General features: G+C 41.3%; 1 protein-coding gene across 1 annotated transcript in view; it reads right to left on the bottom strand.

Moving 5' to 3' along the window:
- Positions 1 to 24,358, bottom strand: part of GPC4 (glypican 4) — a 108,478-nt gene that overhangs the window by 44,707 nt on the left and 39,413 nt on the right. The window lies entirely within an intron of this gene.

Raw genomic sequence — 24,358 nt, 5'->3', positions numbered from 1 at the left:
TATGGGTTTGAGTCCCAGCTCTACATGATTCACTGTAGGCTCTTAAAGAAGCCCTTTGTAAAGAAGGAAGCATTATGAATACAGTGCAATTACAAAACCAAGACAAAAATGAAGAGCATCTATTATACTGATAAGCTACTGAATGAAGTTCTCCAGAAAGAGACTTTTCTGATGACTTGTACTAGGAGAGGCAGAGGGGCCAGGAGAGCAGCACCTTCTTTCTTCCAGCTACTTCAGGGAAATTTCTTATTGGAGGCAGAATTTAGGAGAATAAAGATAGCCAGAAAAGACAGCATTATCAATTAGGAGTTCAGTGGCATGCATAAGTGATGGGGAACTGATGACAAGTAAGTACAGACATTTATTTAAAGGGCCTTCAAAAGAAAAGCCTTGGGAGCCTAAGGAGACATGATGACGAGACATAATGTGGTACCCTGGCTGGGATCCTGGAACAGAAAAAGACATTAGGGGAAAATGAAGGAAATCACACAAAAACTTACATGCAAATGTTCACAGCAGCATTATTCAAAATAGCCAAATGTCCAACAATGGATGGATAAACAAAATGAGGTGTATCTGAATAATGAAATGTTATTCAGCCATAAGAAGGAATGAACTTCTGAAACGTGTTCCAACATGGTGAAATCTGGAAAATACTATGTTAAGTAAGGAGCCACTCACAAAAGTCCACATATTGTATGATACCATTTACATGAAATGTCCAGCCTTGGTCAATCTATAGAGACAGAAGGTGGATTAGTGGTTGCCTGGGGCTGAGAGGGGAAGGTGGTGGGCAGGGGGATGGGAAGTAAGGGAGGGGTTACAGCTAAAAGGTATGAGCTTTCTTTCTGGGATAATGAAACTGTTCTAAAATTGATTTGGGTGATAAATGCACAATTCTGTGAGTATATTAAAAGCCACTGTATACTTTAAATGGGTGAATTGTTTGGGATATGAATCATACCTCAATGAAACTGTTAGTAAAAAAAAAAGCTAAGGAAATCGGAATAAGATATAGACTTTAGTTAACGATAATGTATCAATATTGGTTTATCAATTGTGACAATGTACCACAGAAATGTAAGGTGTTAATAATAGGGGAAACGGTTTGGGGTATAGGAAAGCTCTGGGCTATCCTCGCAAATTCTGTAAATCTAACCCTTCTAAGATAAATTTTATTTTTTCTTTTTTTTTAAAAAAGCAAGCTTTGGATTTCCCTGGTGGTGCAGTGGTTAAGAATCCGCCTGCCAATGCAGGGGACATGGGTTCAAGCCCTGGTCCGGGAAGATCCCACATGCCGCAGAACAACTAAGCCCGTGTGCCACAACTACTGAGCCTGCGCTCTAGAGCCCACAAGCCACAACTTCTGAGCCCGAGTGCCTAGAGCCAGTACTCTGCAACGAGAAGCCACCACAATGAGAAGCCCCTGCTGGCCGCAACTAGAGAAAGCCCACGCAGCAACGAAGAACTAACGCAGCCAAAAAACAAATTTAAACTTTAAAAAAAAAAAAAAAGCAAGCTTCAGTTTTCAAAGTAAAAAGGATCAATACGTGGGGGGGGGGCTTTCATCAGTATTACATCAAACACTTGATGTAATTCTAATATTGGGGAGCAACATCAAACTATTACTTGCAGTAATTTTCCTAATCCCTCTATTGCTACTTTACTCTTTTCCTAATTTTTATTTGTTCTGAAGGTAAAACAGTTCCTTGCCGTTGGTCTAAAGAGTTACCAAAATAGTTTCTGTTCACTTTCTAGATCGAAATTCATGTAGCCACAAAATGAGCCAAAATGCAGGTTGCTGTATAACTCCATCCCCTCCAAGCTATCTAAGAACCCCAGGAGGAATATACAATGCTCTGCTTCATGGGAACAAAGAAAGAAAATCTCTAAAGGTTTTTAATAATCCCAGGGGGATGAGGGGATGTATACATTAATCCATCCTTCCTCCCTTGCAAAACAGCAGGGAAATGACTGCATGTAATGTGCTATGCACATCCAAAGCCTGAAGCCATTTGACCTAAACCGTAATAATAAAGCACATAAATTACAGTCATTATGGAGATGTATGATTTGAGATCACCTACCAATCAGTAGGAGAAATGCAGCCAGTTAGCATTTTGCAAAACCTTTCCGAAATACAGCTCTGGAGGGCTTTGCTACCGATTATTTTTAGGTCCACTAATCCTGCAAGGTAGGCTAGAAGGCCAATCAGAAACACATACATTTCAAAAATCAGTTCTATTATATTTTTCTAAGAATACTTCGTTTAAGTGTAGTTGGAAGAGTTAGGGCTGCTACTTTCAAACCCCACACTTCATTTCAGTGAGCTTGCAACAGCTTTAAAATCCACCTCAGATAGAAATCAAGCAGGGCTTTTTATTGCTTTATACTGATAAGCAAATGATGAAACAAAGTTTTTATCTGACAATCTTCAATCTCCATTTTAACTGTACCAAAGGTTCACTGAAGAAAGGCACATCAACCAAACTGAGTGAATGACCTGAAATGCATACTCTGACCTTATGTTACCATCACTTTAGAGCACGTAGAGCAACTGCATCTATTCTGCACATTTCCAACCACTTAGTCCAGGTCCAGGACTCAACAGGAATAATACTACTGGCGATTAACCCAAATCTCTTCAACAATTCTGAGGATCCAGTAAGTACTACCTAAGCTAATAAAAGGCTCCCGGAAATGTGTTGGTGACTTGGGGGCGGGGGCCCCCGATAGGGGCAAGCAGGAAAAGAAGGAGCTCTGTTACTTGTTTTACAAATAATGAAGATCTTTCCTGTCAGTGATTCAGGTGCACATACCTGGAGTAGCATCATTGGAGAGTTTCTCTCGAACACTAGTTTACGATCTCCATTGAGCTCGTCATTTAACAGAATGCCCGAGCCCAAATATGCCTGTTTCAAATTCAGCTACAAATAAAATGTAGCCTAGAGAGGAAACACCACTGGCTAGGACATTTTTTTTCTTTGGTGCCCAACAGTACTTCTTTCTGGAACCTATGTACCCAAGCCAAGCGTCCTAATTACTGGTAGAGCGAGGCCTCGTGAGGGCCATCTCTAAGACAGTGAAGAGACCAGGCTCAGAGGGTCACGGGGATTCCTGGGATGGGAGGGATGCTAGCCCCCAGCATCTTGTCCTTTCTCTGCACCCCTAGCGTACACTCTTACAATGATCCCCGTGAGCAATCTCCTGCGGGCAACCACATCAGACCTCAGAGAAAATGGAGGAGGAAGGCATCCTCAGAAAAACACTGGAGACATTCCTGTCCCCCTCTCCCAGGGGTCTGACCGAACACCAGACTTCCAACAGGGAGCGATTTTCCTGATTATCTCCTAATCATCTCTAAAGAAACCCCGAGGAGCCCCATTCTAAGATAACCTGCCACAGCCATTTAGGTTTCACAGCAAGATTGGAAAGGGTCAACAGCTGGGTACCAAGTTTATTCCAAGTGTAGGAGAAAATGCAGTAGGTGGGTGGGGAGGCGCTAATACAAACATTAATTAATGCCTTTCGTTTTATATGCGTGTCACGGGTCGTGTGGGTCATAAACATTTTTAACATTGTTTTCTCTTTTTTTATGCCTTTTTTTCAGCTTGGGTAACTAGAGAAATAAAAACCCTCCTTAACTTCTCTTTACTCCCCCTTTCATGACATACCTAAAATTCCTCCCTCCAGAATACAGTGTGAGAATAGGTTTTTAGTAAATCTACTTTCTAGGAAAAATATACCTAAATAACAACATAGTCATTCATTAGGAATTCTCCCACAGATATTTTTCCAAATGGCTACTTAGAATGCCTTTACCATAAGTGATAACAAAGTCCACTGCCTCACGTAAAAAAAAATGATTCTCTAACAACAGATTTCAAGCCACATGAACCATTCTTTAAAATTCTAGCCAGGTATCAATGAAATGGCGAAGGGGAAAGAAAAGTTACTTTTTCAAAGTCTGTACTTAATTAAAACCCACTTGCACAAAATTCTTGTTAAAGGTCACAGTAAGTTACAGCTGACTCTAATACAGATTTGCATTTAAGGACTCTTAATTTAATTAGTCTCCCTTCCAATGGACATGGGCCACAGTTGAACAGGGGTTAATTTTTATAGCATGAGATAAAAGTGTTATGCAACCTTAGCGCAGGCAGATGGAGGAAAGGCAGAGACCTCATTTTGCAAGGCTGAGTTTCCTCAACCCTCAAAAAAGCTCCTCTTCACCATTATCTAGTATCCTAACACTTGGGCCTGCCACCCTTGGGGCAGACACCCTAGAATTCAGCCCCATTTTTGTTGCCAAAAGTAAAGTTTTCAACGTACATTTCCTCTTTTAGGCTATGTACTAGAGTTTCAAGCAAAATTTGTCTCCATCCTAATTTTGGAGAGAATGCCACTGTTAATGTGGCTATACAGAGGCTTGACTTATTTATCGCTAACCCTTTGCTTCCTGCCTCAAAGCCAATCATAGTATTTGATGGAATAGCCCCACAATTCTGTGGTGATGCCAGTTATTTTAAGTTTCCTTGGCTTGCTGTGCAATCCCACGAAGAGCTTTTTGAAAGCCCAGATAGATCACATTCACTGGTTTCCCTCTGTCCACATATGCTTTAGTCCCTTGAAAAACACAAGGTCATTAATCAAGCACAGATTCCACTTATAGAAATGATGTTGCCCTTCCTAGAAGATTAAGTTTGCTTAACTTTCCAGTGTTCCCATTCTCTATTATACATTCTACCTGCTTGCCTTTATAAGTGAGGCATCCCAGGTCTGATTGGCATTTATTTTAATGGCCATCTCCCTATTTATTCTAATGACCGTCTCCTTGGCGCCATTCAATTCCCCAATCTCACCTTTCAGAATCTCTCCTTTAGGATCAGACATGTTGATTAATTACATTTGATTTGTTCATGAGGATTAAAAAATTGAGTACATTTACTACTTCAACCATTCCACCTCAAGAGATTATCTGGAAATGGAACTCTGTCCTAAAATTTTCTCCAACTCTATATCAAAGTATTGGTTCACTTCTCCCAAACTAACCTTTGGCCCAATTTGACAACACACAAAAAATTGTTGGTGTTTAATGCGGTATTTACCCAGTGCCTCTTACGTGCTACATGCCATTCCTCGGTGCAAAAAAGGCAAAAGGCTTGGTCTCCACCCTCTTGAAAATTACAAGATGAACAGAAGTGGATTTTTGTTGCTCTATAGGCTTCTTCTCTCTCCCTCTTAATGTATATTCTGAATCACGCCACTCCTCCACCCTCCCCCCACCAAAGATCTCTGAGGTCTTCTGATCTCATCTAGAAACAACTCAAGTTCAAAAGACAGGAGAGGGGACACTATCCCAGGCAAATCCACCCAGCCCATGCTTCTTACACTGGGGGCATCAACAGATGTGCCTTAGGAGGTGCCTTTGGACAAACTGGGAGAGATTCATCTACTCAAATATAATCTATACGTTGCCAGATATGCTGTGGCCATTTTTTGAGTCATCCAAAACTAACAGAAGGTACTAGCTTGGACTCAAAGCAAAATCTTGCAATGAGCAAATTCCTTGGGCATCTAGTTCCGCTGCCTTTCTTGGTCAATAAAGCAAAATCCACAAAGGAAAAACTTCACACAAATGCTTTACTTATTTGGCTTGACAAATCAGGTCACTGAACACGCAAATTAATTTTAAAATGCCATCTCTCAGACGATGTTCATGCTTCAATTTTTGAAACGTCTCTAGATCTAAATCTGGTCCCTTGGTGATGAGCTTCCCGAACCTTATATTCCAATAGTCAATAAATCACTGGCGTGACACCCCATCCAACTCCTGCAGCTGAGGTCAGAGGACAGGAGCTTCTATGCGCTCAAGTGACTGACAAACCAAACAGCAAAGGAATTGAGAGACTTCATAATTCCTCTCTACCATGCCAGGAATAATCCCTGTTTGTTCTGGGCTCTGAAACTGATAAAAAGGTACTTAGGGCTCCCCTGGTGGCGCAGCGGTTGAGAGTCCGCCTGCCGATGCAGGGGACACGGGTTCGTGCCCCGGTCCGGGAGGATCCCACATGCCGCGGAGCGGCTGGGCCTGTGAGCCATGGCCGCTGAGCCTGCGCGTCCGGAGCCTGTGCTCCGCAACGGGAGAGGCCGCAACAATGAGAGGCCCGCGTACCACAAAAAAAAAAAAAAAAAAAAAAGGTACTTAAAGTTAAATGTAAGGTATCAATTAGGAAATTCTTCGGCTGGGCTGTCATGCCAGCCATCTACCATTTTCCTCTGGTTTAAGTATCACAGAGAAGGGAAAAATAAGGGCAGATCTTGGGCACTGAACAGATTAATGTGATTACTTATTTATGACACAAAAAAAAATTTACTTCGTTACAGAAGAAGATGGAAGTGATTGACCTTGCCAACAAGTGACGAGGAAAAGAGAGAAACCAGTCGTTCGCTCTGCATTCAAGCCCCCACTGGCCTATTCAATTCCTGACCATCCTCAGATATAGGCTGGCCAGATCAGAGTCCTCTTAGTCACCCCAGAGCCACAGAGATAGATATGAATGTTCCAGAAAGCAACTAGTGCATCAGAGGTACCCTGGCCCTGTTTCCTGCAGAACTGTCGGAAAACTAAGAATAAAGGGGTTGCGTGTTCCCGTGTTTTGCTTTGGGTGGGGATGAAAGGAGAGAGGCCATTCTGCTTTGAGCCTCGAAGAAGACAGGAAGGTTGCTGCCATAGGGCTGACACTGGAATCACTATAGAATGGTGTCTGTCACAGGACCTAAGAGAAGTACCAGAGCATCAGAGTCTGGCCAGGAGATAGTCTGGAGGCCTCATGTTCACAAATTCCAAACATCAGACAGCTTTCAAAGGCCTGGAGCAATGGGAGAGTAAGTACCTGTTTCATTATTTCAATATCCAATTGCTTTCCATAAATCTCTTGGGTCATGGGCCAACTACTCGTAAAGCAACTGATTTGGTCAAATATCTGATCCCAAAGAAGTTCCAATTACTCCTCCAGTCTGGGAATGTGACTCTGCATCAAGACCCATCAGCTAATTTAGGATGAGCAACAACCATGGGGGATGGGGAGGTTCAGGCTGCAGGGGTAGGGGAGGGAGAGAGAAAGAACTGAAGAGAAATGGGCCCAGGGAATGGGAAAGAAAAGGCAGCTGGTATGAGACCCAGGGCCAAGTAGTGGCAGGGCCACCTAAAGCTGATGCTAGTGGCAATCTGGCACCAGGGCCTCAAGTTCACGGTAACTCCCATCAAGCAGAGGGACACGTTTTTCTATCCAGTTTCCACTACACAGAGCCTGCAGATGGCACACAGCATTACTACTGCAATTATTGACTATAATTATTGTGAAAAGTCTTTGATGTGAGAGCAAAAATTATTAAAATGGCCCTTCTTAGAAAAGAAGGGCAGTAAATACAGCCTCCTTTGGAAAATTCAAGGACCCAATTTCATACCAGGACTTTTTGCCAGAAAAGAATAAGTCACTTTAACATACTTGTTTTCGGCTCCTCTCCTTGAAGATGTTTTATCCTATGTGAAAAATGAATAATGGTATGTGGTTTAGGATGTATTTTAAGAATATACTTAAAGGTACTTCAAAGGAAAGTAAAAACTAAAGTAACTTTCTCCTTGCAGACACACACACCTATATTTTGCACAAGCTCCTAGTTTTTCCAGATCCCACAGTAACCCAGGAGAGGCAATTTTTTAAACTGTCTTGGAGGATGAGAACAAACAAGCGACACTAAATGTCTGTCTTGTTTTAAAAATAACACTGGGCGGTGCTGTGCTTACCTGTTTGAATTAGTAAACATTTTATTGTACTTAAATGAGCATTGGTAACTAGAAATATGAAAGAACGGAGAATAGCTTACTTTGTCCTCTTTGCCTTTCATAGGATCATAAACCGTGCAAGGTCACATTTTTAAAAAACATCTACCTAATCTTATGTCTTAACTCTGAGCCAAGGTGGCATGATCCCAAATAAGAGCCAATGTTACAGGAGCATATGCACTACCATGCTGAAAGATTTTCAATCACATTCTGGAATCAGTTTCAATGTAGTAGGGAAAGGCCATTCCAAAAGCTGAATGTCCAGCATTATAAGCCCTGGTTTTTGCAAATGAACTGCTTAAGTTAGAATGAGTTCGACCGGGTGATCTGAAAAAAAATACTTATGTTTTTGCCCATGGGCGTTTCTATGTTGAATATATTACAATGGACACAGCCCAATACAAAAAGACCAACTAATCATATTGAAGTTTAACCCTACTATGGTATGATAAGTTCAATCATAGAATATGATTCTGAGACCATAATTAAGTAAGCTTGGAAAAGAACAACAGCTCAATCTCAAGTTTCATAAACATACACGCCAAGAGGTGCTCAGTGACACAAGTCTGACTTTCTGGGTTTCCATTTGGCCTGATGACTGAGTGGGTATGGGTAAATGGTGGGTATCCTCTTATAAAAAGGCATTGTTCCATTATTGTGAGATGAACCTCTGTGCTACCATGATCTGTGGCCGCAAATGTAAACAGAAATTATCTAAGGGATTATTACAAAATGAGCCTATGGAAAAAAAATAATGAGCCTATGTTTAAAAAAAATCATGATGCCTTATTGGCTAAAACTCTTATAATAGTGTTGACAAATGTGGTAGCCCAGGAATAGCATACAGAACTCAAACTTCTTTTCATCTCACCAGTGAACAGCAACTTGGAACAGGAAGGATCAGGCTCTTAATGAACCTAGAGCTTCAGCTTATTTTATTCAGCATCACCAAGGTTCCTCAGTCAGACCAGTTCATTACAAAACAAGTGAATAAAGTCACTACAAGCAGGAAACTCAAACAAAGAAAACTGAAAAGCTTCCTACACACAGTACTTGTTCTGAGTCTTTGAGGCAGGAAGGCACCATGTTATACGGAAGGAATCAAGGCTTTGGAGTTACATAGACCTGAGTTTGCACTGAATTCTGTTGCTTACTAATTGTGCAACTTTGGGTTGATCTCTTTACTTCTAGACTACTTCTTTTGTAGAACAGGGACAAAAACAGAACCTACTTCATAGATTCGTTGAAAGCGTTATCGTTGAAAGCATTAAACTATATAAGTGTCAAACTATATATAATATATATACAATATAAGCATTAAACTATATAGGGCCTCACTCAGTAGTAGCTATTATTATAAATACTGACATCAAAAGATGTTATACAGTCATCTCTCTGTATCCACAGGTTCCACATCTGTGGATTCGACCAACCGTGAATAGAAAATATGTATTTATTTTAAATTATAGGGACTTCCCTGGTGGTCCAGTAGTGAAGACTCCGTGCTCCCAATGCAGGGGGCCCGGGTTCAATCCCTGGTCAGGGAACTAGATCCCACATGCCGCAACTAAGACCCAGCACAGCCAAATAAATAAATTAGGTAAGTAAGTATTTTAAAAAATAAATAAAATAAAATTCCAGAAAAGTCCCAAAAGGCAAAACTTGAATTTGTCATGTACCAGCAACCAGTTACATAACATTTACATTGTATGAGGTATTATAAGTAATCTAGAGATGATTTAAAGCATATGGAACGATGTACTAGGTCACATAAGGGACTTGAGCATCTATGGATTTTGGTATCCCTGGGGGGGGGGCGGGGTCCTGGAACCAACCCCCCACCCCAATCCCGAGGAATGGCTGTATATTCCTCAGAAGGGAGGTCCTTTCTATGCTTCAGGGTTCGGCTACATTTAATCAAGGGAAGAGTGTTGTTTTCCTGTTGTGATTATTACTACTATTATTAGTAGTCTTAAGAAGCATTGCTTCTAAAAATTACAGAAATAACCAGCAATTTAGCTTTATTTAGCCCAAAGACAAACTGTTCCTTGGTAAAACTTCAGGCTATAGCAATATCACTTTGGGATTACAGACTAGAGGATCTTTTCTTTAGTTTTGAAATGGCTCTGTTATAAAGTTGGAGATTAATAAAAAAACAAAATAATAAAGGTTGATACATATGAAGTTGCCATTATTTCAGGTCAAAAGGGTGAAATATCAACAATTTCACATAGCCCAGCCTAATATTTTGAGGAATCAACTTTGCATCAACATCCAAGTATTTCTACAAATAAACTATGAATCATTTGCATTCTAGAACTCCTGCACTCATGAATACAAAAGACTGAAATAAGACACTCCTATTTACTTACTTAAATATGCATCTTACTTTTTAAAAAAAATACACGTGCCTGGAGTACATACTATGTTAACTGCACTATCCTGACAAATGATCAGTTCTTAATAGCCAATCACTTTGTTGAAAGAACACTCTGCTCTATAAAATAAAGGTGGATGATTCAGAAATTTAGAGTATCTAAGGATAAAGTGTATCAAATAAAAACAAACAAAAACACTGACCCCCAGATGAAGGGAGTTTGTTCCCTATCACATCAAAGAAAGGGAGAACAAAGATGGAAGTGACAGCTGCCCTGCACAATTGTGATGCATTTAAGTGCTGATTTTTTGATGTTGCTGATGAGAGTATATCTGTCAGTTTATCATCTGATCACCTCCTTTTACTCTCTTTATTTCTTTAATATTTCTGTCAAATAGGCCTTTCTCTACTAGGTTTTAGACTGGGGCCATAGATTTCCCTGCATTTCCCCTTCACAATTGTGCATATAATTTACAGACATGAGTGAGAAAAGGAAAACTCATCAACATAATACTCACCTGCCAGGATGTGAAGGCAAGGTTTGGAAAGATGAAAAATGCTTCCTGAACAAATGTTTCCATAGGGTGGGGGTGTGCAGGGAGGGAAGGGAGGACGGGGGCCTGAGATACCCTGGCCTTGGTCCTGAGTAGTATATAGAGAAGTTAGTTAGGCACCAAGGAACTGGATAAACAGTGTGTAGTGGGGATCCCAGCACTATGAAATTCAACAACGCCATGGGAGAGGAAAAGGAAAGTTCAAAACTACATGGCCCATTTTAGAGTAAGAAGCTATGACAAAACCAGGCATTACTGAGGGAGAGAAAAAAAGGGTTCAAAATGTAAACAACAAGCAAGATGCCTGGAGACTGGTTTGAAAATACAGGGTTGGGAGGGAGGGACCTTTCCTTATTGTTACTTCAGAGTAAGTGCTCCCAAGCACTTAGATTTTGAGGAGAGGGCGGGAGAGAGAGAGAAGAGAACCTTCATCATGGCTAAAAGGCCAGAGTAAAAAGAAGTAAAGGTATCATCGATGAAATAAAAAGCTAGTCCCAGACTGGGTACGGAGAAAAGCCCCAAAGGCATAGAAGGTTAGACACAAAATAAAAATTAGGCAGGAGCCACTTGCAAGAGATTGCAAAGCCAACAGAGTAAGAGAGGAAGCCATTCAGAGCATCCGAGGACCCACTTAATCACAGTCACAGGCTAAAAAGGAGATGCTCAAGAGACTGAATGAACTCTTTGTCTTGGAAAGAGATTCGCATTCCCAAACCAGAACACTGAACTCAGCAGGTCAGAGGTACTAGATCAAATAGTGGTAAACACGATGCTCTGCATCTAATCACAAACCAGGAGTAGATAAATCACTGGGACCAGATGGTATCCACCAGCCAGTTTTGAAGTCACTCAAGGGTGAAATTGTTTTGGCCAACATGTGTCGGCCGTCATTACGAACAGCCACTGTGCCCGAGAGATTGGTGCTTGTCAACGCGATTCCCATTCATAAGAAGGGTTCCAGAGGGGACCCTGGGAAGTAGAAACCAGTAAGACTCATTTCCATATCAAGTAGGCCGGCCAACTTTACAATAAAGGTGAAATCAGTGCATATTTACAAAAATAAAGCCTGGGAGGAGAGAGAACACCAAATATTTTGGCAAAGGAGAAAAATCCTGTTCATCTAATAAACTAGAGCTTGTGGGGTTGGTGAGGCAAGGAGAATATGCATTTGAATAAAGGGGACCCTGAATGTACAAGTTACGGAGGGTGCTAAAAACATAACAGAAAGCATTACCATGCACCTGTGCTCCTGTGTACTGGCACTGAACCTTAAAAGATACAAAGGAGATAAGTAAAATTCCGAAGTTAGATAAAAAGAAGTTAAGGGAGCTGGAGGAGACGAAGGAAAATAAATTAAGGTTTGGTGTGGAAAGATGGGAATATTGCTTTTTTTAACTACACGTATGGAGAGGCTTTAAAAGTATTTTTTATGGACTACCGATATATTACACTCAGTCAGTAAACAACCCTAGAAGCACAGCAATCGCTCACACATTGCCTCAACCTTTGAGACAACCCAATGAGCAAGGGAAGCCGAGGTTTAACAACAACAAAAAGAGGAAAACAGAAACAGTCAAAGTCTGTGAAATTTACTGTAGAATATTGGAGCCACCCTCTGGGACGCAGCCTTTATTTTGCACACAAATATTCCAGTTGCATATTTAACCAACTCTGTTGTCTGATTCCTCGACCTTCAGTTCTGCCCTGGGTGAAAAACGACAAAGAGTGAACCCAAATCAAGGACAGCTCAAGTGACAGCTGAAAACGGAGGCAGAAGCAACACAGGCAGAACCTTCTAGGGCCACTTAGCTTAGGGGCAAATAGCTCCTCATACTTCAAAAACCCCTAAGGACATTACTGCATTAGAGTATCATTTATTATATGATTTCCCTGATGACCCTGGGTCTTCTTTAATTAGTTATGGTTTTCATCGTTCTGTTTAATTAGGCAGGAGAATAAATATTTCAGAAATATTTTCACTGAGATGTTTAGAACATCTTTAAAAGTTTGTTTGATGTGTAAAAGAACAGTTATCTAGAAAAATCTTTTACTCCAAATATTTCCTTTTCAGATGAAGCAAGACAACTAACACATAATATTTGACTGCCACAAGTGTAACGTCAACAGTTGTCCGAGGTTACAACTCAAGAGCTTCACAAAAGTTCTAGATGTATTCAGAGAGAGATCAATGGAGTGATTTATTAACGAAAACTGGTTTGTTTTGTATACATTTAGATCCTTAGATTTTGTTCCAAAAAAGAACATTCTTTGTCCTTCCACCTGAGTGTGGTGTCCTTGCCAGAGACACAACTGACCAGAGAGCTGACCCAGGTCATAATGCTGTTTTTTCTTTCAAAGGGCTTCAAACAGCTGATTCATATTACCAAAAATGTTAATCCTAAAAGATTTAAAAGAAAAAAGTTAAGTAAACATGAAAATAAATTTATTTCTCAGAATGGGCTTGTTTATTTCTACAAACACATATTTTCCTACTTGGGAAGAGAGACTCTGCTGTCTGCACTTCAGACCATTCTTAATTTCTCTCAAGACAACTAGGTCTTAGTGAAGGAAACAGATCTGAAACATCCAAGAAGAAAGCAAAAATTAGATGCTTAAGGAGAGCCATTTCTCAAACCATATGCCTTAGAATAAGCCACTGCACACACCAGAAGAACACCATAGCTGTCTGAAGTGCTCCAGGGAAATAAAATGTTAGAAAACCTGGGTAATATCAAAGGCCAAAATAACCAAAGTTTCTGGAACACCAAATTGCATAAATTCTATCATTCATTCATTTTAGAGTACCCCAATGCAAAAATTGCTCATCTCTCACAAAAGAGAACAAGTGACAAGGCAGGACGCTCAGTAAGGAAAAGACCCCCCCAAAGAAATTACATATGATAATGGAAACAAAAACCTTGAAGAAAAAGGAGAGAAGAGAAGAAGCAGGAGACAACAGTAGCTCACTATTTCTCATTCTAAAAGTGCCAGTGTACCAAATGTTACCTGCCACATCTGTACCCTATGTGTAACATAAACACAATACAAGTTCAGAAGGGTTTTACAATTTTAAATGGCCCTGATTTGGAGACTGAACTTTGACATAAAACCATCATGGCTCCCAGTGACATAGGGCATTTTATAAATGGACATGTGTGTGGTCATAGATGGTGCTTAGCACTGATATTCGGAGATCATTTCTTTAGAACAAGGCCCTCTTAACATTTCCTACTTCTTTAGCAGGATCAGACACTAAAAGCACCAGACTGATGCCTTGCTAAAGAAGGGATGAAAAGCTTACACACTGCCAGCATTTCTGGGGGGAACGAACAAACATCCTCTGTGAGGGATGTCCTGAAAACAGCCCTCTGTGATGGCTCACACAATCTTTATTTCCGGAAAACCTACACAACGATGACTTTTCAGTAAAAGCTTGTAAACTCCTTGTTTCCTCTCAGAGCGGTGATGAACGGGTGCTGCTGTGGATCTGGACCCCCTCCACCTCCCACCCATTGCACAGCTGTCTCCCACCACAAAGAACAGGTAAGTCAGGTCAGGTGAGCCAGGCTAAGGGCAGAAGGGGAGGGCAGGGCAGAGACGATGTTCCTTTTGGTAAAACAAATGGTGGTGGTGGATTTCGGTTCTGACAGAAAGCTGAGGCATGAGGAGAGCTGGGATTTCCATGGCAGAGAGGCCAAAGGGTGCCTGGGTAAATCATTGTCAATGCCCGGCCTGGATCAGTAATAGGAATTAACCCCACATGCATTCCCTCACCCAATAGTCTGAGAAATCAGATTTGTTTTTTAAACATATAGCTCTGCTATAGACTGAATGTTTGTATACCTCCACCCCCCAAACTCATATGTTGAAACCTAATCCCCATTGTCATGGTATCCGGAGGTGGAGCCTTTGGTCATGAGGGTGGAGCCCTCGTGAATGGGATTAGGGACCTTACAAAAGATACCCCAGAGGCTCCCACCAGACACTGACTCTGCTGGCACCTTGATCTTGGACTTCACAGCCTCCAGAACTGTTAGAAATAAATTTCTGTTAAGTCACCCAATCTATGATATTTTTGTTATAGCAGCCCAAAGTGACTAAGCCAAGCTCCTTTTCTTCCCCCCTTCCCCAGATACCCTCAATCCTTTTATTATGAAAAGGATACGCTATTTTTCCCACGGCTCAACTCCCAACATCACCCTTCATTCTCTGGGGATGGAGAACAGTGAAATAAGGTTGCACGTAAGTAAATGCCATCAAAGTTTCCAACTACTAAGAACTGGAAGGGACTTATGATCTTGAGATCACATTTCCTCAGTCTATAGAATGGGAAATGAAGTTCCCTGCAAATGTGGATGAACTTGTCCAAGGTGGGACAGTATCAACTTATTTGGTTAGGGCTAGAACCCTGGTCTCCTGTGGTCCAGCTTGTAATTCTTCCATCCCATCAGTCAGGTGAACGCCGCCATTAGCCATTTGAGAACTGGACATCGGAAACGATGCTAACATGCTGCTTTCCACTCCCACCCTGCAACTTCTAAAAATCCTAATATCATTCACATACCATACACTTTGCCCACTTAAAGTGTACAATACAGTGGGTTTTCGTATGTTTTAGAGTTTTGCAACCATCACCACTATCTAATTCCAAAACATCTTCCTCACCCCCAAAAGAAATTTCATACATATTAGTAGTCACCATCATTCTCTCCCCTCCAACTGCACACATACATCAGCCCAAGGCAACCAGTAATCTATTGTCTGGTTCTATGGATTTGTCTCTTCTGGACATTTCATATAAAAGGAATCATACAATATATAGTCTCTCTGTACTGGCTTTTCTCACAAACCATAAAGTTTTCAAGGTTCATCTGTGTTGTAGCATGTATCAGTGCTTCATTCTTCTTTGTGGCTGTATATTTCATTGTACGGCTATACCTTAGGGGTATACCTCAGAAATATTGCAGGTTTGGTTCCAGACCACCACAATGAAGTGAATATCACAACAAAGCAAGTCACGTGAATTTTTTGGTTTCCTGGTGCATACAAATGTTATGTTTACACTATACTATGCCTTAATTTTACGTGCCTTCTTTAGTACGGACCTTAATTTTAAAATACTTTATTATTAAAAATGCCAAAACAATTACGACAGTAACGCCAAAGACCACTGATCACAGATCACCATAACAAATATAATGAAAGTCTGAAATATAGTGAGAATTACCAAAATGTGACTGAGACATGAACATGCAGGATTGCCACAAACCTTCAATTTGTTTAACAAAACAAAACAAAACCACGCAATATCTGTGAAGTGCAATAAAGTGAAGCACAATAAACGATGTAGGCCTGTACTTTGTTTATCCATTCATCTGTTGATGGACACTTAGGTTGTTTCCACCTTGTGACAACTGTGGATAATGTTGTGACAAACATACTTACATTATTTATTATAGTATCAGATTTGTATTTTGATACTGGATACAAACATTAATAGGAAACCAGTTTTACAGCACTAAAATCTCAGTAATCCCCAAATTTACAGTTTTGTTTTTCTTTTTTCTGCCCAAAGGGTTTCAATTCTCTTAGGTATGTACCTAGGAGTGGAATTACTCAGTCAGGCCAAAAAGTATGTTGAATGCCATCCATAGACATTTTACAGTTAAGAATCTCATCTGAAATGACCTCGCATACAAGCTTAACACAAGTTATTGGTCTCCACAAGCTCCTCTGGCCACCAGAAAACAACAATGCCATTTAAATTGGGAGTGATGACCAAAACAAAACAAACTCGAAAACATGGGTTTTAATCCCTCAACTAAGAAAACACTTAAATATAGTCACTACTTCCTGTTTTCATCCTAAAATTTAGCCAGGGCATTCAGAACTTCAAATACACACACACAACTGTAAAACTGGAATGAAATAGTAAATAAGAATCAGATAACTTTAATAACTCTCATGTGAATTACATCTTTCAGAAATAGTAAAAGGAAAACATAATCAACTTTCCAGGTCAGAACACAACAAATTATCCCAAAGATATCCAGATATGAATGCTGTTGAAAATCTAAGAATAGCCACTGTTTCTAACACAGCTGAAAACTCAGTAAGAAATTTAAGACAGTCTCATTCTCTAACAAGAGATCCTACTAATGCAAACATTATCAATTCATTTTAGGAGAATGGCTTGGGTGGGTAAAATGTCATTCTTGTCAAAGATGGTGGGAGGCCGCAACTGGACAGTCACAGAGCTTGTTGATTTATTTTCTTCTGAAAATTCTTTTTATTCATTACTCAGGCTGCCGGGCAGAGCATTCTCCCTGATGACAGCTTCAGAATTTTAGCCCCAAAGCCAAATAAGTAATTTTTTACAACCTCCCCCAATTTGTTTTTAATGTTTCATTCTATTTCAACTATAGTTTTGGTGGCTGCCTGTAGACACACCGTGTGGTTGCCACCTAATTTTTAAAACTTGTGCTTTTTAATCCCAATTTCATTAGTCTTTCACCACTACCATGCTTGCTCTACCTATATCTCCACCAGTTTTCTGTCTCTAGTCACTCAAGTATTGTGCCAGATGATGAAGATAAAAAATGATCACACTCTCTGTCCTAAAGGAGCTCAGGGTCTAGTATGGATTATTCCACCACCCCACCCCTACACATTTCCATTCCATCCCAGTTATGACAATACCCTACCAAGCTTCCATGTCAAACTATCTATTTGAGAGCCTGCTGAATTTGAGATCTGTTCCCAGAAGACCCTCTGACTTACTGCTCTACCATACTCAAATTATTCAATTTTTATTCTGATGCTGAATACCAACATTGACAGGGAAATCTCTTCAAGAACAAGAAAGTCTGAAGAATTTCCAGCCCCATTTAATAAACGAAAGTCAGAATGACTTTATTGTCTGAGGTCTTCCAAACCTACAGGCTGTGATTTTGTTCATTTATTTTTTTGTTAGAAAAGGAAACAACCCTGTTAAAACCTGCAAATATGCACTATTTTCTGCATTACTCATCTTTCCTAAATAGTTGCAGCTGTTTCATATGCTTTTCTCTGCAAAAAGACGGAGCAACATCCTGTACTAGATGTTAGGTTAGAGGGCACACGTTTTAGACAGTAAGATCAGAAATGGCAAATGATTGGCTGATAAAATGTTAATAAGCAATCCCTCAAGAGCTGGACAGCAAGGATATAATACTATAGCAGGACATTTATCAGTCCAAGTGTTTACATGCCATCAGAACGGCCTTCTCAAGTCCTTATCAGCTTCATGCATTTCAGGTCAAAAGAATGTAATGAAGGCATAGATCAGGTATGCGCTGAGATGACTCAAGTTTAAAAGCATTTCAGATCATAACATCAAGTTCCAAGACCAAAGCTCCAAATGTTATCATTACATTAAGGCACACACACGTTTTCAATGGTTCAGTTCAGTGGTTCTCAACCTGTGGGTCTTAGCGATATTGCCAAACATCTATGGATTTACAGGTCTGCCAAGTACTTTCTGCACACTGAATACTGCCCCACTTACAGAACGCACTATGGTTTTCTCAGACTACAAAAGGTTGGGATCCACTGCAGCCTACCCTGAGCACTACTGTGCATCCCTCAGAGAACGCAGCCAGTGAGCTGGTGCACCAGAGACAAATGATCAAAATGATTTAGGAAAGGATGGTGAACCATTCTCACTCTGTACTCAGCAAAAAATGGTCACCATGGATGACACCAAACCAATATTCTGTTAAGCCCAAAGAGAGAGAGAGAGAGTACCACAGTATCATTTAAAGAGAAACAATGAAGGACTTCCCTGGTGGCGCAGTGGTTAAGAACCCGCCTGCCAATGCAGGGGACACGGGTTTGAGCCCTGGTCCAGGAAGATCCCACATGCCGTGGAGCAACTAAGCCCATGCGCCACAACTACTGAACCTGCGCTCTAGAGCCCGCGAGCCACAACTACTGAGCCTGAGTGCCACAACTACTAAAGCCCGTGCACCTAGAGCCCGTGCTCCACAACAAGAGAAGCCACGCAATGAGAAGCCCACACACTGCAACGAAGAGTAGCCCCTGCTCGCTGCAACTAGAGGAAGGCTGGGTGCAGCAACGAAGACCCAATGCAGCCATAGATAGATGGATAGATAGATAGATAGGTTGATTGATTTTAAAAAAGAGCAATGATGAAGAAGATAAGAAGCCTTGGTCCTCAAACTGACTCTGCCACAAGGCAGCTGGGTGATGTGGGTCAGGTATGACAGGTGATGTGACACCTCTCTGGGTGTCAGTGACCTCATCTGTTAAATGACTTCTGACGCCCGCTGTGGCCCCAACATTCATAGGAGCTCTAAGATCTTACTATGCTCCCATGACTCTGTTCCTCAGGGGCACCCAGGGACCTCCTGTGGAGGGCAGAGCTAAGGAGCACTGGCCCCCGAATGAGCTCCTAGACTGGGTGCTCCTCTAGCAGCCAATGGTTTCTTTTATTCACCTGAGCGTCCTCAGAGCTGCAGTACCTGGTTAGGTTGTTCTCAGTAAATACTTGGATGAATAGAAGGGCTAGAAAGGGCCTTCAGACCAAACCTCTCATTTCTTAGTCAACGGAGGTCCTTAGAGGTTCTTAGGAAGATCGGATCATTCCGGATTCCTTCTGCAGTGTACTTTCTCTTCCCCAACCCTGCCTCTCTGTGTTCAACGGCAACTTCTACATTCTACATTTAGTAGCAGGCCAAATAGAGTAGCTGTATTTTTATAAGTTATGAGACTACAGTTACGTCTACCTCTGTGGGATGGTCCAGTTGGTACGTTCCAGTGTATGAATGCCAAAAGCTGGCAACCAGCAGAGTTTTCGGTCCATTACGTCTGCAAGGCTGGAGGCCCGCCAAGGCTAATGGGGGGACATTTCTACAGAAATAAACGGACTTTGCAGACTTATCCTTTGGAAACCAATTTTAAACTTATACCACCGACAAACAGAATATGATTCTGATTCTATCAAAGGGTAAAGGACTGAAAAGCAGCAATGAATTAAACGGTAATAAACTAAAGCAAAACATTCTTCCCATGGCCACTGCCAGCCTAACCTACTCCCAGTGCCAGCCTAGCACGACAGAGGTAAGTCTCTAGGACCAACTTCATAAATTGTATCCAAGCAAAGTACTTAACCTTTGGGGGTCTCAGTTTCCCCTGTACGCTAGCCCCAAGTCTAATGTACTATGGTCTTTCTCTATTTAATTTTTCATTTAAAAGAATCCAGGAAAAATCACTTGCAATTGATTAAGGTAAGAAAATCCTAAGAAATAAGTGTTCTAATCACCACTGAAACTGAAAGTCAGCAAGATTAACATAACTTGTTCCCATGACCATAAAGGTGCACACGTGAAGCTCTCTGACAATGAACTCCAAGGGCACAGGGCTCCACGGAAAGCAGGCGGAGGTGGTCCGAGTCTGGCCTTATGAGCTAAGGTACTTTCAAAACATGGGGAGCCATGTGTTCTATCCTTGCTACTTTGCCCTATTCCCTCTGTCATGGTCTCTCTGAACCAGATGGCGAAAAGAAGCACTTCCCAACTGCTCCAAGGTAATCCAGTTTTCTCAACTGAGATATTCTCCTGGTAAGTAACTTGTAACTGCCCTATCCACTGCTGCCCAAATAACTCAGTTTTCTTATCATCAGCCAGGGATGGACTGGGACCCCGTCCTGGCCCAATTTAAAGCTTCCCCAGAGGGGCCTGCCACTCATGGCTCCAGTTTAAAACACTGCCCTGGAAAAGGAGTTGACCCACCCTAGTGCCCCAGAACTAAAAATAGTCCTGCAGGCCTGTGGGCGGGCCAGTTCCAGGCCTTCTTACCTCCTGCTACACTTAGGTTGCACATTCCTGTCCGGGAACTCTATGCATTCTGAATCTCATCCTGCTCAGGGCAAGGGTTAGAGCTGAAGGCGCTTGTAAAGCCCTCCGTGACCTCTCCTGTTTTAGCAAGCGAGACACAAGGGTGAGTGAGTGAATGTGTCTCCTGTAAGCAAGCAATTCACTCCTTTTACCCCAGAAGAGTATTTCCGTAGCTTTGTTAAGCCTGGAAAAGTAGAAAAGGGACCTAAAGCACAGAGGGATTAAGTGACTTATCCAAGGTCATCCCATATAGCCTGGGAATCAATCACCCTGCTCCAAGTCCACTAAACCACGTCATAATAATAAACACATAAATCTGATTCGAAAACACCTCTTCTGCACTATTTGGACATTTCTATCCAACTTGGGTATTATGGTGTTCCCTAGGCTGAGGAGATTTGATCACCAGGCACAAAACCATAATTCATAGTTTCACCCTATAGCACTGTAAGCAGTTTAAAAAAATGCACAAATAAAACAGTAAAGCTCGCTTCTTGGCTGCTCTTTGTTGTTCCCTGGAAAGAGGTTCACAAAAGAAAAGATTGTCTTTATCGGTGATTTCAAAAACAAAAACACTGGCAGGCCCTGGAGGAAGGCAGTTGCATATACTGCATCCAACTCTCAGGCAGAAGCCTGTGGAGGGAAGCAGATACTTGAGAGCCCACAAAACTCCTCCCAGCGCGTGTGCCTGCGTGCGCAGCCAGGGTCAGGAGAGGTGCTGTTCATAATGGGGGCCCTGGAGTGCCATCAGAATAGGCCTCAATTCTATTCTAAGTGATTCTTTTTAGACATCGTCTAGATGGCTTTCTTGCGTCTTTGAAAAGTGCTCTTCCAACATACACAGAACCTGCTCCTCCAGGACATCAACCTGCTGCTAACTTAGGCTAACTCACATCTAGCAAATATTTGCAAGTTCACGTACCCATTTTTTGGAGCAAGACTCTTTTAAATCATATTTAATTATCGAGTTCTTTTTGTGAATATACCGATTCCTGTCCTTAGGGTGACCGTAAATTATAGTCCACCCCAGGACACGTTTGAGAGTGAAAGGAGGCGGTATTAACAATTATGCTGGGACAACAGGTGAGAAACTGGACTGTGCTGGGCAAACTGGAACAATGAGCCCCTCCCTCACCTATAATATTTCAAGTAAAGTATCTGTTTGCTGAGATTTTCAAATAAAAGGGTAAAATCAAATGCATAGTGCTTCAACTCCATGCCATCTATCTTCCAACTGGAGATGAAATGGATATGCTATTATTTTTCCTGGCAGCGCATGAAGTCTTAATTTAATCCCAATTATCTGCATGGCCAATCTAGCCCCTTCGATAACGATGCAGGCCTCCCTGAACAAGACACCCCGGGGCCGGCGAGGGAGCATATTTTACAGAACTCCCAATGTCCAAGCTGAAAACACCGCCTTCTTTCCCTCCTCCACACCAAGGTCTAAGGGGATGTTTTCATTTCACAAAAGCTCTGTTAATAAAATTAATCACCTTTCGACGTCTTTTGTACTCTCATGACTTACCATCTAAAAAGACTGTGGATTCACTTAGAGCTTCACGCCCAATATTTTTAAGAGCGTGGTAATTTTATCACCTAAGAAAATACTGACATTACTTCAATATAAAGGGATACAAGGATGACACATCTTTAGACTTTGACCTGGCTTCTTGATTTTGTTCATATATCCAAGTGTAAATCCTACTTATACATAAACGTATACATGCAACACGTCATAAAATACAGTACAGACGGTCCCTGACTTAACAAAGGTCCAACTTATGATTTGTCGACTTTAGGAAAGTGCGAAAGTGATTCACACTCAATAGAAACTGCACTTCGAATTTTGAATGTCAATCTTTTCCTGGGCTAGGGGTATGTGGTAGGAGACTCTGGTGATGCTGGGGCAGCGACAGCCACGCATTCACGAGGAAAAACCATCGACAAATTTACAACCATTCTGTACCCAAACGACCATTCTGTTTTCCACCTTCAGGACACTATTCAATAAATTACATGAGGGCTTCCCTGGTGGCGCAGTGGTTGAGAGTCCGCCTGCCGATGCAGGGGACATGGGTTCGTGAACCGGTCCGGGAAGATCCCACATGCCACGGAGCGGCTGGGCCCGTGAGCCATGGCCGCTGAGCCTGCACGTCCGGAGCCTGTGCTCCGCAACGGGAGAGGCCACAACGGTGAGAGGCCCACATACCGCAAAATAAATAAATAAATTACATGAGATTTTTAACACTTTATCATAAGATAGGCTTTGTGTTAGATGACTTTGCCCAGCTGTAAGCTAATGTAAGTGTTCGGAGCAAGTTTAAGGTAGGCTAGGCTAAGCTATGATGCTCTGTAGTTTAGGTGCATTAAATGCATTTTTGACTTATTGTAAGTTGAGGAAGAGCTGTACCTTTTTGATATGCAAAACCAGGACATTTTTATCCTACTTATAATTAAGTAATTTTATATAAAACCACATCCTTTTCTCTCCCCCCAAAGCAGGACATACAATTGATTTAATCTTTATTACTGCTATGTTTGCTTTCAGTCCTGTTACTACATTCCTTCATGTAATAAAGTGCTCTATAAAAACTAGCATATCAGTCAAGTTTGCCTTCTCTGAGAAAGGTTATGATCCTTTCATACCCTGGCAGGCCTCTGACCCTAGTTCCTGTTTTTCTTTTATTTCTGTGAAGCTATAGTTCTCACAGAACCATTGTCACTTATATGAGATAACCAGAGTCTGTCTTAAATGATATTAAACTTGTACACATTAGACAGTGTGAGCTAAGCAAAGAAACCTAATATATTATGATGCACTTGATAAAGAATGACATGAAACCTAGTCAAGAACGTCAAAATATTTTTCAAATCCTTCGTTTGCACAGTGAGTTATAATGCAGTCACTCAATCCATGGTACTAGTCTCTTCAAAATGCATTTAAATTGAATTAAACACCCCAGTATTTACAAAGCTTTCCTTCCAGGACACATAATTCTTTCTGAATATGATATGAACATTGAAATGAGGAATTCTTGAATGGCAAGTAACTAGTTAGAGGTACAGTACTGAGCATTTAATTATCCTAAGGCACTGGGGGAAGACAGAGGTCAAGAATTAGGCTTTAAATAAATCATTTTCATCAGAAAATTGTTTAGTGACCTATGAAACATTCAACCAAGGAATCTGGACTCAAGCACTCACAGCCCAGCTGTGACTAATATTACTATTAACAACCCACCATTCAAGAGGCAGATCAAAATAATTAACACTCGACTTGATAAAAAAAAAAAGAGGCCAAATTACTCCCATATGATTGCTTTTAAAATAAGCAAGTTATGTCAACTAGTTGATTACTTAGTTAAAAATGAAAGCTGACAAGGTGGATTGAGCAGAGGTGGGAGGTCAGGGCTCTCAAGCCAGTACATATGAAAATAAAATTTCAAAGTTAAGTGTCTTCTTACCAAACGCTTTAAAACAAAAACAGAAGAGCGCCTCAAAACCCACCCACATCGCTCCCAAAATAAGTGCTTTTGCCCTGAGAATACGGGACATGCAATCTGAGGTTTTTGTTCACCTCAGCGGCAGCCACAGCAGCAAAATCTGTCCCCCAGATTTTCTGGTAAAGTCAACAATCTGTTTTGTCTTTTACTGTCAACCCAAAACCAACCATGGGTGG

Source organism: Delphinapterus leucas, chromosome X (assembly GCF_059928025.1).
Source record: "Delphinapterus leucas isolate spDelLeu-1000000601 "Yukka" chromosome X, BTC_Dleu_Yukka2, whole genome shotgun sequence".
Taxonomy (NCBI): domain Eukaryota; kingdom Metazoa; phylum Chordata; class Mammalia; order Artiodactyla; family Monodontidae; genus Delphinapterus; species Delphinapterus leucas.
This window is presented reverse-complemented; position numbering and strand designations above follow the sequence as displayed.